Raw genomic sequence first — 16,191 nt, 5'->3', positions numbered from 1 at the left:
CGTTCTGACCCAGCCAATGTACACGAGCCCTGGCCATACGTATATATGCGCGAGTAGTCGTTCGAGACCCTGCCCGTATCTACACATACGTGGCCGTATTTTCTTTCTTGCGCACTGGCCGTTGTACGTACGTGTACATGCTACGTGCGCGCCTCTACTACGACACATGCACGCCTCTACTATGACACGTGCGCGCCTCTACATCGACCAGTATATATGTACGGACACGTTCGCGGCCAGAATGACAACGCTATGTACGCTTCGACCAGGTGGGTCCTGACTGTCAGGCACTTCCGTGCGTGTGAAGATGTAGCTGGTAGGTCCCAGCAGTTAGGGGGGCTAATCGTTTTTTTGCCCGGACGCACTTCCTTGCGTGCGAAGGTGTGGCTGGTGGGTCCCAGCAGTCAGGGGGGCGAATCATTTTTTTCGGACGCACTTCCTTGCATGTGAAGATGTAGCTGGTGGGTCCCAGCAGTCAGGAGGGCGAATCGTTTTTTTCGAACGCACTTCCTTGCGTGCGAAGATGTAGCTGGTGGGTCCCAGCAGTGAGGGGGAAACCTTATTTCGCGAAATACAGTGGCCCATCTGGTGGGTCCCAGCTGTCAGGTGGAGCAATCATTATTTTCCATGTAATAAGGAGGCACTTCGTTGCTGCTACCGTGGACCCAGCTGTCAGCCTCTCCATGTACAGTCCACGTCCGATGGAAGTCGTTCCTTGATCATGTTGACCACGCCGCGCTGAGAGCACCATGGCGGTGGACGATGGCGAGGCCTAGGAAGGGGACGCCGGGGAGCCGGGGAAGACGCGGCAGTGGAAGCCCGTGCGGAGAGGGGTACGAGGGTTCACTGGTTCGGCTACGGTGGGAATAGTAGGGGGCTGTGAGGCCTCCGCGGCAGCACAGCCAGCCACGGGAGGCAGGAGCATGCGGCACGACCGACGCTGCTTTGGGCGGCTGGAGCAAGAAGACCAGAGGTTGAAGAAGCACTACGGCCGTTGGATGGACATCGTATGATCACAAAATCGTTTATATTGACTAAGTTGACAAAGCCCTTGGGTTTTTTGAGCAAAGACAAAGCCTTTGGTACGCGTCAACTTAGTAGGCCCACAACTCGGATTTGGCAGAGAACATATAGCCCATTTGCGATTTGTAAGAATGTACATCCCATTTTTTAATTCTAATGGAATTTACCACAGCCCATTTACAGTTTGTTAAAAGTACAGCCCAAATTCTAGCAAGGACAACGATTAATAATTTCAAACAACCGCTCAAAACAGAATTCAAAAAAAATTCCCACATTTTGATGGGATCTGAAATATTTTTATCCAAAATTTCTAGTCAGGTTAAATATAATTTCAAAATAAAGTTGTATTATGTTAAAATCCAACGAAATATTGTGCGCGCAACAAGTAATGAAATTAAAATTTTCAAATTCCAAAAATTATATATTTTTAAACTAATTACGTGTTTGGTGCATAGTTACTACCCAGTTATTATAATTACATCCCATTTATTATTTCTTAAAGTCCATTTTCTTGTTAAGCGTAATGCATACCTCCTAGGAAAGTTTGCAGCCCAGCGGGGCGGAGAATAACACGTTGACCCGGATATTGTGTACAACTGTCGGCCCAGTTGCATTGCTGTTGAAAAAAGGCCTGTGTAGTACAGTACAACCTAACATGGTTACTCAGCCCACATTCAGCGACGCCGGAAAGGCCCAAACAAGGCTTCTGTACAACTTTTTGAAGTCACTGAGCTCAATTAATAACTTAAGAAAAATGTTAGATTATAGTGGAACCTAATTAAAAGTTGTCACGAGCAAATAAATTATTCAACGGGTCCCACTTATGCTGTGCGCGCATGTGTGTGTGTGTGTGTGTGTGAGAGAGAGAGAGAGAGACCCATCGGTCGATGCTCGTAAATACATCTTTCAACCATATGCATTGTTGATGCTTAGTAAAAACTTATATAGTTGACACAATCATATAGAACATCATAGCACACTGAACTTGCATATAAAAATTTCACGCAGGCGGCACAATCAGGATGGAAGCAGTGGATCGCTACGGGAAGGGCTATGTTGAAACCAACAAAGTCGTACATAACGGTTCATCGTCTTTATCAATGACGGGGAAATATCTTGAATGTTGTGCAAAGAAAACAGACAAACAACACAATAAGTTCTGCTAGCACATTAAGTTGACGTACAACCCTTTCTAAAAAAAGTTCAGGTACAAAATTAGAACAGGTCACAATCAAATATACTGGCATATTAGTGCTTCACACCCATAGCTCGCATTTAACTAGTATCTGACAAGATTTAGTTGTTACCTCAAATTAGAGCACATCCAGGCAGCCAGCCCTGCCTCTTCTCCCAAAGAAGCAGTGGCCTCCGCCATGCGATGGAGTAGGCCCTGTCCATCCATCGTTCCGAGCAACACGGGGAAAGTCTGATGTTGACTCCTGTAATGGATGTCGTCGACGGACCCTGGCACCAGCGACGGCGGCATGACTTCGATTGATGGATTGACCACTTCTTCAACATGCACGAACACTCGATATAGGTACATCCCTAACGTGATCCACGACGGCCTTGGTGGCGAAGAATAGTAGAACCACGGTTCCTCCACCGGTATCTCAACACCAATCACCTTCGGTATGGTGGATGGCTTCTTCATCCATGCCATAGCCGTCAGAGCCCAGCTGCCTGGAGGAACAAACATACTTACAAGCTCACCTCCAAGGTCGTTGATAAGCTCGTTCATGGACTCGTTGTTCCAAGCATGTCGAGGCATGCCGTGGAAGGTAAGCTCTGTTAAAAACTCAAGCTCAGAGGGCACCGAGCCCCATCTTGGGTGCCACCGATCAAAGCTCACTAGCGCGCCATCACAGAACAAATGCTGGGAAGATTCGAACACACGACTGGAGTCAAAAGTTGTCCGGAACCTGACGAAGAAATCAGCTGGTGGCGGACAGACTTCGACAAGCAAGTCACTTATTTGGATGCTATGCGCAATGCCAAGAGCTTTGACAAGGTCGCCCGGCGAGATAGGAGGCCGGTCGCCGTTGATGGTTACCATCAGCACTTTGCCGGCAAACTGGTCGTCAAGTGCCGCCATGCCACTGTTGAGCGACAACACGCAGCGACCGAAGGCAGGACGGACCTCAGGATCTCCGGCTCGAAGATCCGCGTTGATCGGCGACATGATAGTGCGCTTGAGTACAGGGAGTACAGGAGGGGGATTTGGGGGAACTGGAGTAGGAATCGAGTTCCAGAGGTGGGGGAGGGGCGGGAGACTGGGGATGAAAAGGTAGTATGAATTTTGAGCACGCGCCAATATGCTCTCAGTGCACAATCGCACGAAAACACCGGTGGTGCCCACATGTCGGCCTAAGAGTCCTTATTCTTTCTTTTTTGGAGAGCCCAGCCTTTTTTTCCAGGATCTTTTGAGAGCCCGGCCTGAGAGTCATAATTGACCTGTTTGGCATTGCGTTACTACTCGGCCCATATTCAACGACACCTCACTGGCCCAAACAAGTGTACATCATCGAAAAGACACCGAGCTCAAATTATATAACTTGAAAAAAGGATATATACTCTAAACACTTGAGAATGGTGATGCCCTCATTTGGCCCACTAGTAGTTCGAGACAATAAGCAGTTCGGAACAACCATATATACAACATTCAAACACTGACTAGTGACTACTACTGACAGAAACAACAAGACATGATAGTTCATAAGAAGTCTTGCTACACCACCAGAACGCACCCATCTGCAGCGCTCAGACTCTCGTGATCCAGACGAGAATGACATTCTAAACAGAAGAAACTATTACATAGTAAGAGTGACATAGACGAGGATGACCAAATGACAAGGAATATGCATAACAAAAGAAAGAACTACCCATCCAGAACCAGCAGCAAAGACAACAAAGTCATTCGAAGAGATGATCCAACACCATCATAATTTGCAGCCCAGCTTCAGCGACCAGTGATCCAGAGACACCAGTACTCCACCCTTTCGATGCAACAACCCAATTACCTATCAACCTGAAGGCTTGAACCACATCACTGCCTGTCATAATTGAGACATCCAAGGATCAAAGTTAATCCGGATGTCTTTGTCATTCTCACCTTCTTTTGGCTGCAGGCTGTATCATTGAAAATCAGGGGAGTTTGCTCCCGAACTCCCAGGGCTCACCGTGTAGACACAGTTTTCCATAGCAAACAGAGCCTCTCTGCCATCAAGGTCCTTGCCAACGGTGATCTCCAGGTTAATCGGATAATTGAGTCCGAGAAACAGAGAGTGTGAACCAAGGCTGTTTACCCGGCCGCCTCCAACTAAAAAATCCTGATGGCCCCAACAAGCTATTATCCTGCTCATAGACGTAGCAGCCACTATCCGGATACTCACGTATTTCACGGTGCTTGTATACAGTGGGTTTTTTGCAATATATATTTTCTGGCTCATGTGTCCGAATGATCATCAGTCTTTTGCCGTTGTTTGATCGAGCGAGGAACCAGTGTGTTTCCCTATTTTTGGCAAAGGTGGTGTGATTACAAAGGGCAGTAACTGTAGGGACACTTCATCATATAAAAAAGGACATGCATTGTTAATGTAAGATCAGCATTGTTCAGAGTATGAATAGGATAATGCAAGAAACAACATTGATATGTCCCTGTTGGAACTAGGAGGAAAATACAGGGAAATGTATATTGGGTTCGAAAATATAGAAGTGCCATGCATGGTTATACTCATGTTATCTCGCAATCGATTCTTCAAAGGAAACTACCATGTACCATGTCATGCATGTTATGTAATCATGTTCTATCCTCACAAACAAATTCTTCAAGGTAACTAACAGACCATGCATTGTTATATACTCGTGTTCTATGGGCAAAAAATTTGTGAGGATATTATTCTAGCCATTGATTGCTAAAGGGCGAATATAGGTATGTACACATGGTAAGCATTGCAGGATTTCACTACTTCCAAATATAGAGTTCTCCATATGCACATTTACTTCCCTAATGTATGGTTAGATGAAACCAACAGTGTGGTGCATGTTTCTACATCATGAAAATGAGGAAAACTAACATGGCGATTGATACACACTCATATTTAGTAGTAGCATATAGATTACTGTAAAATAAGGATAATATCCATATATTCCTAACCGTTTGATTATTCAGGGTACAAATTGGCTTTAATGACATGGTCACAATCGCATGAATTAATTCATTCCAAATATAGCTGATTTATGACGTCTCTAATACATTGCCATAGTTCTAGTCAAATTCTGCTCAAACAGGGATATGGCAATCATCACAAAAAGTTCAAACAGTGTCATGGCGTCATCATTAACATGAGACAGAAACAACTTACACGCGCCGTCCCAGCAATACGTGGTGCCATCTGCTTTGTCGATCACGTAGATGATGCCATTGTGTTCAATAGCATCACAGAAGTGTGTATCAGCTTTGACGATGATCCACTGCGAGCTGGGTTCTCTCCAGCTAAAGAAGGAACCAGCGCAAAGATAGGCGAGTCCACGGTCGAACAAGGCAATTAGCTTGAAGTCTGGGTAATTCGCATGTCGTGTGGGCACTTGGCAAATTACAATCTTCTGCAAAACAAGATCCGTCCAACTGATGTGGTAATCTCGATGACTTGGACCGCGATGGTAATACTCTATATAATCCAACGGAGGAAGGATAATCTCATGGGAGGTCTGGAAGTTCACGAGAACCAACTTTTTACCGTCTTCTATGAAGGCAGCCATCCAGTGGGAGTTCATGCCGACCCAGTACATACCTGCCAAGAAGTTTCGGTCGATGGTGATCGGATTGATGTCGAGGGAAATGATGTACGACGACCCACTACATACCTGCAAAGAAGTTTCGGCTAATGGAGATCGGGTTGAAGTCGAGGGGCATCATGTACGCCTCCATATCAAGGTGAGCCAATCTCGCAAGACCAGATAGCAGCAAGCAGCGTGTCTTGAAAAGCTTAGGCCTCGCTTCGACGATGGTTGTGTGCATGTCCCTCGAGCATGCAGCCAGCCGCAGGGCGCTCAACATATCCATACACGAACAACAGAGGTCAACGATGTCACTGGGGAGATTGCTCCAATCACGGCTCATACGGATGCTGCGTGGTTCGCGTTCGGCCATGGTGGAGTTTGAAAGGTGGGGGTTTTTGGCGGCTTGATTTATGGGGGAGAAGGCTGTCGGTGTTGGAGCGGCTAGCGAGGGAATAGTGGTACTGGGGGAGGCGAGTGAGGCAATGGTACACGGGGGCATAGTGAGATGGAGACGGAGACGGAGAAGGAGATGGAGAAAGAGATGGAGATGGAGTGGTGCTATGGGAGCGGAGAGGGAGACAAGGCGAGGCACCAATGTGCTGTACAGCGGCGGTGATAGACTGCACAATGCACAGGGTGAGGCTGACTTTGGTAACCCGAACACGCCACCTGGACTAGTGTCAGGCGCAGGGTGTTGTTACTTCACTATGAGGACCGAATGAATAGTATTTTGACCATCAAGTGTACCACAGTTGTACTACTACTAGTAGTAGTAGGAACATGAGTTTTCCAGTATTGTATAGCGGAAATAGGTCTCCCATGCTAGCATGCCTGTTCACTTCATCATTTAGGTACCATCCATATTGTTAGCAGAACCAAATTCTCGTGCATGCCCAATCAACGCCCTGTCGCGATGCATGCAGTGGTCGTTCTGGTGCATCAAGGACGGCATGCAGATCATTCCACACTTGAGAAGAGGAAAAATGGAAAGGTAGAACGCGGTAGTAGAGGAAGTGAACGCTGGCTAACGAGTCTGGGAGGGGATCGAGCAGGAAGTTAATGCTCCAGGCCTAAAGGTTTTGGGAAAACCTGATTTTCATAAGGTGACTTATACTCACCTAAACGGAGGGAGTATTCCTTAACAAGAGAATGTTGTGTCTCCCACTCACGCGCTCAAAAAAAAAAGAAGCTACGACACATTTTTTTATCTGTTTGCATAGGTCCCACCTATCAGGAAGGATGGGCACGTACACGAACAGGTACGACTCATCAGTCTACCCGCATAGCCTTTTCGTTTAGTCTACCTAGCTGTCTAATCAACTGCATGCACGCCACTTCTCCCATTTACTTCTCCATCGGGAACCGATTCTCCTCGACTTCTTCACCTCCCCTTCGTCTTCATTTGCATCCAAACCCCACTGCGTTCACATTGTTTTAACCTCTTTAAATAATCATCTACTACTTTAGTTAGACTAGCCATCTAATCCTAATTCTCCAAACCATAGCCCTCCGTTCCAGCGGTTCCAAATGGCGAAAGACATCGAGATGCAGGTTTTTAGCGTCCAACATGTCCTCGTCGAAGGATCGATGCGCATAGTTGCCACCGTCACCGTCCACCCAAGGGTTGTTCGGCAGTGGATCAACATTGTATCCAACCCCCTCGAAAAGGTAGAGACGAGGGTCATCGGTCTCGACGCAGAGTACACGGAGCGTGCCCCTGGGAAGATCCAGCGCGCCGCCATCCTTCAGCTGTGCCTCGAAGATGATGTTTTGGTGTACCACATCATACACTCGCCCTCCATACCAGGTGAGCTTCACGATTTCTTGTCTTGGGAGGACATATACTTCTGTGGGGCAGCCATCAAAGGGGACAAACAGAAGCTGGAGCCGTACAACCTTGATTTGAAAAGCATCGCTGACCTACGAACCAGAATCAAAATTCCTTTAGAAGATTGTGATAAACAGACACCATCCCTATTCGACATAGCAAATTTTGTGCTCGGTACAAATCTTCAGAAGGGTAACGAGACGTTGGCATTAAGGTCGTCTGGATGGGAGAATTATCCCTTGACGTACGAGTGGATAAAATATGCTGCCCTCGACGCCCGTGTGAATTTCGAGATAGCTGCAAGGTCCAAAGAGCTTGTTGCGAAGCCGTCTCCCACGGAGAATGAGAACAACAACAACAAGAAGAAGAGGAAGAAGAAGAAGAAGAAGAAGAAGAAGAAGAAGAAGAAGAAGAAGAAGAAGAAGAAGAAGAAGAAGAAGAAGAAGAAGAAGAAGAAAAGGCTGCACCAGCAGGAGGGCATTATGGATGGATGAACTATTTCCTCTCTTGTAAAAAAAATATTCCCTCTCGGTGTATATTGATATAGATGGACTATTTCGATGGTGTGCATGTCTTTGGAACAGAGTAGTAGCATGGGTCCGCTTGACTATAAGGAACTATTTATCCGCATATATAGCTTTCTCTGCTACTCCTTCCAGTGATCGGTATGCAGTGCATGTGTCTGTAGACATGACAGCTTGTCCATGGAAGTTCAACTACGACGACCATCACGTTTCATCTCGCGATTCCCACGACGCCTCTCCAACCAATGGCACCACGACCCCGACGTGCGCCTCACCCCTCTCGGCCACACCACCCCTCTGCCTTTGTGTGCATGACATGTGGGCCACCTAAAATGCGGCGAGCATCAAGTTTCTACCACAGCCACACGCGATTCCCACGACGCCGCTCGAACCCATGACACCACACGTCCCCTGACCTGCAGCTCACCCATCTTGGCCCCACTGCCCCTCTGCCTTTGGGAGCATTACATGTGGACCAGTCACCTATCGGGTCCACATGTTATTGACTCAAAGGCGCTGAAGCTCAGTCCCGACGGCCCTGAGGGGGAAATGTAACTCTTGCGCCAGGGCTTGTGGTGCTCCCGCAGCACGAACTCGTGCCAAACTCAAGATTTGTTTCTTTACTATACATGCATGCAACGATTTAATGGACATTGTAATCTCAACATGTGATGGGGAGCTCTAAATTTGAATTTGAAACTTATAAAACGAAAAGATTCAAAACAAATAAACTGGGAGAGAAGGAGTATATCGTAGGATTGTCCCATACAAAATAAGTCCCCTGGTTTGTCACCGCAAAGATGCGATTAGAAAGGAGCACAAAGTCTTCCTACTCGTACGGCAACAAATCGGCCGCAGACATCATGGTCCGCCTTTGACCGCCATGTGCAAGGTTCGTGCTGTCTTATTCAATCTCACCGTGGTTCCATTGTACCAATTCATGCGGTGGCCCGTTGCATGGCTGATCCCAATGCTGGACGAAGGTTCTACGTGAATGGTGTCACCGTTGTAAATGTTGTGCAAATTGATGTTGGTACCCTCCCGTACATATGCAAGCCAATCTCCACTCGCACCGAGCCTAACCTGTGAAACAGTGGGCAGGGGGAGAATTTGGAAATGGACACGGAAGTAGTCTTTAGAATGCATTTACTACGTGATCAAACTCATCTTACCTGCTCATCGGAGGAAATCTGAGTGCTCCTCAACATCGACATCTCAAGGGGCGTCAACTTACAACTACGGCCACGCCGCGCTGGAGAGACCCCCAAGGAAACATCCTCGTGCGTTCCACGGAACATCAAGATGCATTTGTATGAGTAGTTTATCTTGTGAGAGAAAAGGATGAACGAGGGAAGGCCTCTAGAGATAGAGATGGACACTACTACTACCAATGTGCTGGCCCGTGCGTTGCAATGGATCCAAAGTAGTAGAATAATACTTGTTCACGTGCTTCAAATATAAACACTCTAGTTTTGATATACATGTGTCAGCAGACATGACAGCTTGTCCATGGAAGTTGAACCATGGCGACCATCACGTTTCTTGTTTCTACCACTACCACACCCACACGCGATTCCCAGGACGCTGCTCCAACCCACTGCACGACGTCCCCCGACGTGGACATGGATCCTCTAACGTGGCTATCACTGCCTTGCCCTGCCTTTCCTTCGCTGACAGGTGGGCCGGCCGCATTTAAGGTCCGCATGTCGTTGACTCATAGGCCGGGAACTAAGCCACTGAAGTTCAGTCCCATGGGCCCTGAGAGGGAAATGTAACTCCTGCGGCAGGCCTTGTGGTGCTCCCGCGGTACGAGCTCGTGCCAAAACTGGAATTTGTTTCTTACTACTACCAACTAGTACTAGTAAGGTACACGTGCATTGCACGCATGAGATTCTGGTGGTTTGTGCATTATGCTTCTACATGTGGAGTTTTCTGGATTCTAACATGTGGCAAAATCTGGTGGAATGTAAGGTTAGGCAAGTTTGATTAACTTAGGTGAGTGTTTGGTTCAAGCCACACCTTAGGCAAGCCACACTAAGGCCCCACATGACATACACACAAAAAATATGGCAAGATTCCCTTAGGCTTGCCAACTTGTGGCTCTCATTTTGAAGAACTGATAACTTTTCCTAAGCTTAGTTGTGGAAAAGTTAGTCATGAATTAACTTCAACCATGGAGTCTTCTAGATTATACATGTGGCAGAATCTGGTGGATGATATCCAACGGCCAGTAGTGCTCGGATTTGCCATCTTTGTACCATCGGATTGGCTTCATCCAACGACCAACTTTCAAAGTTTTTTCACACACTATATAGGGGGTATAAACATAGATGTGCCGGTCCGTTGCAATGGATCCAAAGTATATATATTTAGTGGAGTGCACTCTAAACACATTATCTATTTATTTTTCTCTAACCTTTCGTAGCCATGCAACCAAGCCACATAAGCTTCATGGGTGCCCCCCACATCATATTATTCATACTACGTTGATTAAAAAAAGATAAATCACCCAAAACAAGATCTTCCCGTTTTTTGTTCCTACGATGTTGTGCCGTGCACGTACCTACTAGTTGTATAGTGGTAGTACTAGTAATATAGTTAGGAGTACAAACTTGGTACTAGTAGGAGTAGTACTAGTACGGAATGCTCCTACTCTATCAATGAGCCCCATCTGACACCAAATTTCTTGGCTTCCGTGCTACAGCTAGATCTTCCCCTCATTTCTGTTTTCCAACCCGGTGGCGGGCGGGGTGTCGGTTTTCTCAACGGCGATCCAACATGAAAGTGAAAATGCTAGGCAACACACCTTCCCTAAGCTATGTGTCGTGCCGGACGGGCCGTGGAGTACTCCCGATTCCCGGGCGTGTGGGGGTGCGACGCGAACTCGGGAGGCCTTTTCCTTTTACTAGCAATGTGCCCGTGTGTTGCGACGGATCCAAAGTAGTAGAATAGTAGTATTTGTTCACAAACTTGAAAGAAATCACTATTGTTTTGATATACTCCTAATATATTACTCCCTCCATACCTAAATATTTGTCTTTTTTGAGATTTCAAATGGACTATCACATACGGATTATATAGACATATTCTAGTGTTTCTAGCAAGATGCCCGCGCGTTGCACGAAGTTGATGGAAAAGGTAAGCACAACTTATAAATTGACGGATGGAGTACTAGTTACAGTGATGCATATAATTAGGCAAAGGGATCACACATGTCGGTATTGACTGGAACGAGAATGCAACATCACAATAAGAATTAAGGCCATGATGATGCGATCGCACTGGTGGTTACAGAAGGCAAGAAGAAACATGGATCCATGAACGTACGACCTACTCCTCCTCAACTTAGTGCACCGGGCCACCGACCGGAGGCTAAGGAGCGGCGGCTTTTGTGGCGAGGTCGAGGTGCTTCTCAGCAAAGGCATCCAAGGCTTCTAGCCGGTTGAGGAAGGCCAACATCGTAGCATCCTCACTGGCCTTGTAGATACCTGTGTACACGATTTGCTCGTACACATGGATGTGTAGGTCGACGAATTCTTGCAGGGCGAGGCGCCTCAAGGCAAGCGCGACCTCCAGGTGGACATTCTTCATGGCGTCGGCGGGCAGACGTAGGGCCATCAGTGGTTGAAAGAGGTTCCGACCATGGAGGCCGATTAGGGTGGCAGGCAATAAGGAGCCCGGGCGCGCAGGCTGGAGGAGTACGACGATGTCATCCGCGAGCTTCTTGAGGATGGTGAACTTGTTGCTGGTGGCAATGATCATCTGGTCCAACTGAGAGTCGTAGTTGGCGTCGACGGCGGCCATCCACCAGCCGGTCTCCAACACCGTCTGGAGACGATCCTCGGCACCATGTCGTAGGCCGGCGTCGTGGACCATCTGGCGCAGCCGCTGCCGCTCACGCGCATCGCCGCCATGGGTCTGGATTGAGCTCTTTTGCACTTAGTGTAGGTGCCAAGGCAAATGCTTAGGTGCGTACGATGTGGTAGATGCATTGGAATGGAGGGGCGCCTTTATATGAGGGCAATGAGGGCAAACTGCGTTGCATTCACATCGTGCAGCCTCTTTTCCCGGACCTCCTCCCATTACTTCCCTCATGCATTAATTGAAGGAGGATGCATTGGCCGTTCAACATATCGAGAACCGCTACTCCCTCCCTCGTCTGCATTAAAGCCGTATCAGGAACTGCGCCGCCCGCTGTCAAATCGAATACTCCTTCCGTCTAGGTGAGTATTAAGTCATCTTACGAAAACCAAATAGTAAACACATAGGTGTGGTGCATTAACTCTCAGTTGTTTCTTATTTTTTGACATAAATATAGGAATCAACCAATAAGAGATGTGGGGCTTGTATGCTTTTAATGACTTGAGACTATCAAACATGACATGAAGTGGTCAGTTCGTTGCACAAGAACAAATACAACCCACGTCAGCACACACGCATCTTATAGCATCACATCCAATGGCTATAAGATGAATGATACCAAATTATATCTCATCTAGATGAGTTCTAGCAAAACTGTATTAATAATACTACTTAGTACTCCTGCGCCATGTATCATATATTAGTATCATGTAGTACTTTATTTATTGCCATGTAGGACACATAGTACTCAACTCTCTCTCTCTTTCTTCATTTAATTCTATGACACCTCATCAAAATTGCAAAGGCTAGTACCATTACAACCAGCCTTAGCAAATACTCCCTAAACATAAGTTCTCTCGTTTTCCTCTCCACCTTGGTCACCTAGACGGAGGGAGTATACTGCGCGGGCTTTTCCTGCGTGGTAGGAGGCGGGGCAGTTCCGCCTAGTCGGTTCTACAGAGACGCGAGAAGACGAGGGAGTAGGCTGCTGCAAACATAGGGTTGTGTAATTTGACATCGAGTTACTGCTGGACAGGTGGGGCCCCGTGATTTGACTTGCCATTATCATTTTAACTGCGGTGCTACGACCGGCGTGAGTCTCCCGATTCCTGACCACCTCCATACAGGTGCCTCTCCCAATGCTCCACCATGTAGTAGAGGCTGGCTCTTGCATGAGAGCCCACTTCTCCACTTTTTCCTTGCCTCTCTTTCCTCCACATATGCAAAAATGCCATGTAACGCGGACTATTGTACTTAGGTTGGTCGTAATGGAGAGTATCATATACTAGTATCATGCAATGATACTTTTGTATGATACTACATCCGTAATGCATAGTATCATGTGTTGGTATCATAGGATAGTTTATTTATTGTCATGCATGACACATAGTAGCACATCATTTAATATGATACTACAGTAGTATCATATTATGATACTCAACTCTCTCTTTTCTTCATTTAATTTGACGTGACCTCATCAAGATTGCATAGTTGGCATGCATGATACTACTCCCATTACAAGCAGCCTTACTTGCTCCTACAGGTACTAAGCTTGCCACATAGGCATAAAGTCTGATGTGGCAAGTTAATCAAGAAGTAAGAGACTAGTTTGGTGACCCAAGGAAGAAACGGTGCTAAGCGCGTGTACCTAGGTGAAAAGACAATTTTGAGTCTATAGCTAATTAAATGAAGCAAACTTAGCAACACCATTTCATTGGAAGTGGAAGATGCAATAAATACTAGTACTCCCTGTGTCCTAGTGTCAAAAACATTCTTATATTATGGGACGGAGGGAGTACGAAGAAAGAGATAGAGAGGAGTAAAAAAATACACTTATAGCCAACCTTATAGCTAACCTTTTTGTAGTATGAGTGACCAAGTGATGACTATGTATGACATGCCAACATCAGATAGCCTAAAGCACCGTGTTAAATCTCCAAGGGCGCGACCGCACGAGCGACGCGACGGTCATGGTAGGCGCGACCATGATACGGGCTGCTGGCAGCCCTTGGATCTGAGATCAAACGGTCGCATGCTAAGTTGCTGAAAAATTGCAGAATAACCCTCCAGGATAGGATATTCACCCATAGGTCTAGAATCACCCCATGCAACTGTTCAATCTCAAATCCAAGGGCTCTCCGAAGCCCGTATCATGGGAGAATGGAAAGCCACTACCCTGCCATTCGCACGCTGGCAGTTCGCTCCTACTCGTCCCCGCACGTCCTTCAATACTACGGCGGTTTGCTCCTAGTCGTCCCGTCCATTCACATTACGGCAGTTCCACTAATCCTAACCCTCCTCCCAAGTCCATGGCATCCCAAATCTCCATGATCGGCGGTGAGTACAAGGTTAGAACCATCACCGGCGATGAGTTCGACGTCATCTACACCCGTTCTTCCGCGATGGTGAAAGGATGTCTTTCTCGCTTCAGACGCATGTTCGAAGACTCAGATGATGAGCGGGTCGCTGGGCTAGATGTTGAGTACACCACATTCCTGGGACGAGAGAAGGATCTAAAGGACGAAGAGAGGAAGAAGTCCACCGTGATCTAGGTTTGCATGCATGACTTATGCTTGGTCTACCACATATGCCATGCCGACGTTGAATGCCTGGATTTTAAGGACTTCCTCGAGAGCAACCTAGTCAAATTCGTTATATACTTTGGTAACGACAAAGAAGTCCTAGGTTGGATAGGCCTCATTGTAGGCAACACCTTCGACCTCCAGAAGAATCGACTGGTGTCCTCTCGTCAGCCTTCAATGCTGACCCTGGTAGGAGCCATGGTTCATCCTTCATACGGTAAACTGGAGAAACCTCCATACACGTTTCATCGTTATGCATGGCAGTGGAATGTACTAGATACAGACCACATCCACTATGCTGCAATGGATGGCTACCTTTGTTTCAATATCTACAAGGGTTGGATGAAGAGCAAGAGCCAAGTGTGCGGTTCAAGCAAAGAAGTATCGGCCAAGAGGAAAAGGGACAAGGACGAAGTCGAGGACGTGTGTCAGTGTAAAACCGGCGTATCTCGGGTAGGGGGTCCCGATCTGTGCATCTTAGGCTGATGGTAACAGGAAGCGAGGGACACAATGTTTACCCAGGTTTGGGCCGTCTCGATGGAGGTAAAACCCTACTTCCTGCTTGATTAATATTGAAGATATGTGGAGTACAAGAGTAGATCTACCACGAGATCATAGAGGCTAAACCCTAAGAGCTAGCCTATGATGGTATGATTGTAAATGTGATCGGCCTTCTAAGGACCATGCTCTCCAGTTTATATAGACATCGGAGAGCTGGGGTTTACATGGAGTCGGTTACAAGGAAGGAAACATAATATCCGGATCGCCAAGCTTGTCTTCCACGCAAAGGAGAGTCCCATCCGGACACGAGCTGAAGTCTTGAGTCTTGTATCTTGATGCTTCTATAGTCCGGACGATGACTATAGTCCGGCTGTCCGGATACCCCCTTATCCAGGACTCCCTCAATGTGGACGAGGACTCCGAGTAAGGTGGCAGTGTCATTGCTCATGGTGGTTCTAATGCAGTGTCTCCGGAATAGTTGCAAAGTTTAATTTCAGGTGTGCTTAATTTAATTTGAGGGGTGTGTTGTGCTGAGCCCCCAACAGAACTATGTTATGTTTCTTCTCATTACTTTAACTCTTTAGTACGTAGAATACTATGTTATGTTTCTTCTCGTCTACCACTCGTTTCTTCACATTATATACGTACAATATATATGGCCAACATCATATAGCCAGCAGTTTAGTTGTCAAAGAATTTCAGGGTGCTTAGTTTTGTCAAAGAATTCTAGGATGCTTAGTTTTATTTGAGGGGTGGGTTGTGCTGGACACCATTATTGTGAGTAGCCTTTTTAATAGTATACTATATGCATAATTTGGTGACGAGCGCTCTCTATATGTACCACCTTTTTTTTAATTTCAAGTTTTGCTCCATGGCGCAATCCAATGATAGTACTGTTGTACAAAAGTATACATTTTTTAAAGGCTAGAGGGCGGGGCAGTCTATCTCGGTTGGTTTCATGAGAGGCGAGGACCTTTCTGATTTGACGGCTCATTACTGCTGTCAAATCAAATAGTACTGCGCCGCCCGCTGCACGCCCGACGCCTCCATTAAATCCCTCCGTTAAACCCACATGCAAACCGAGAATCCT

Source organism: Triticum dicoccoides, chromosome 3B (genome assembly GCF_002162155.2).
Source record: "Triticum dicoccoides isolate Atlit2015 ecotype Zavitan chromosome 3B, WEW_v2.0, whole genome shotgun sequence".
NCBI classification, from domain to species: Eukaryota; Viridiplantae; Streptophyta; class Magnoliopsida; order Poales; family Poaceae; genus Triticum; species Triticum dicoccoides.
The sequence above is the reverse complement of the archived record's forward strand: the minus strand, read 5'-3'. Positions refer to the sequence as shown.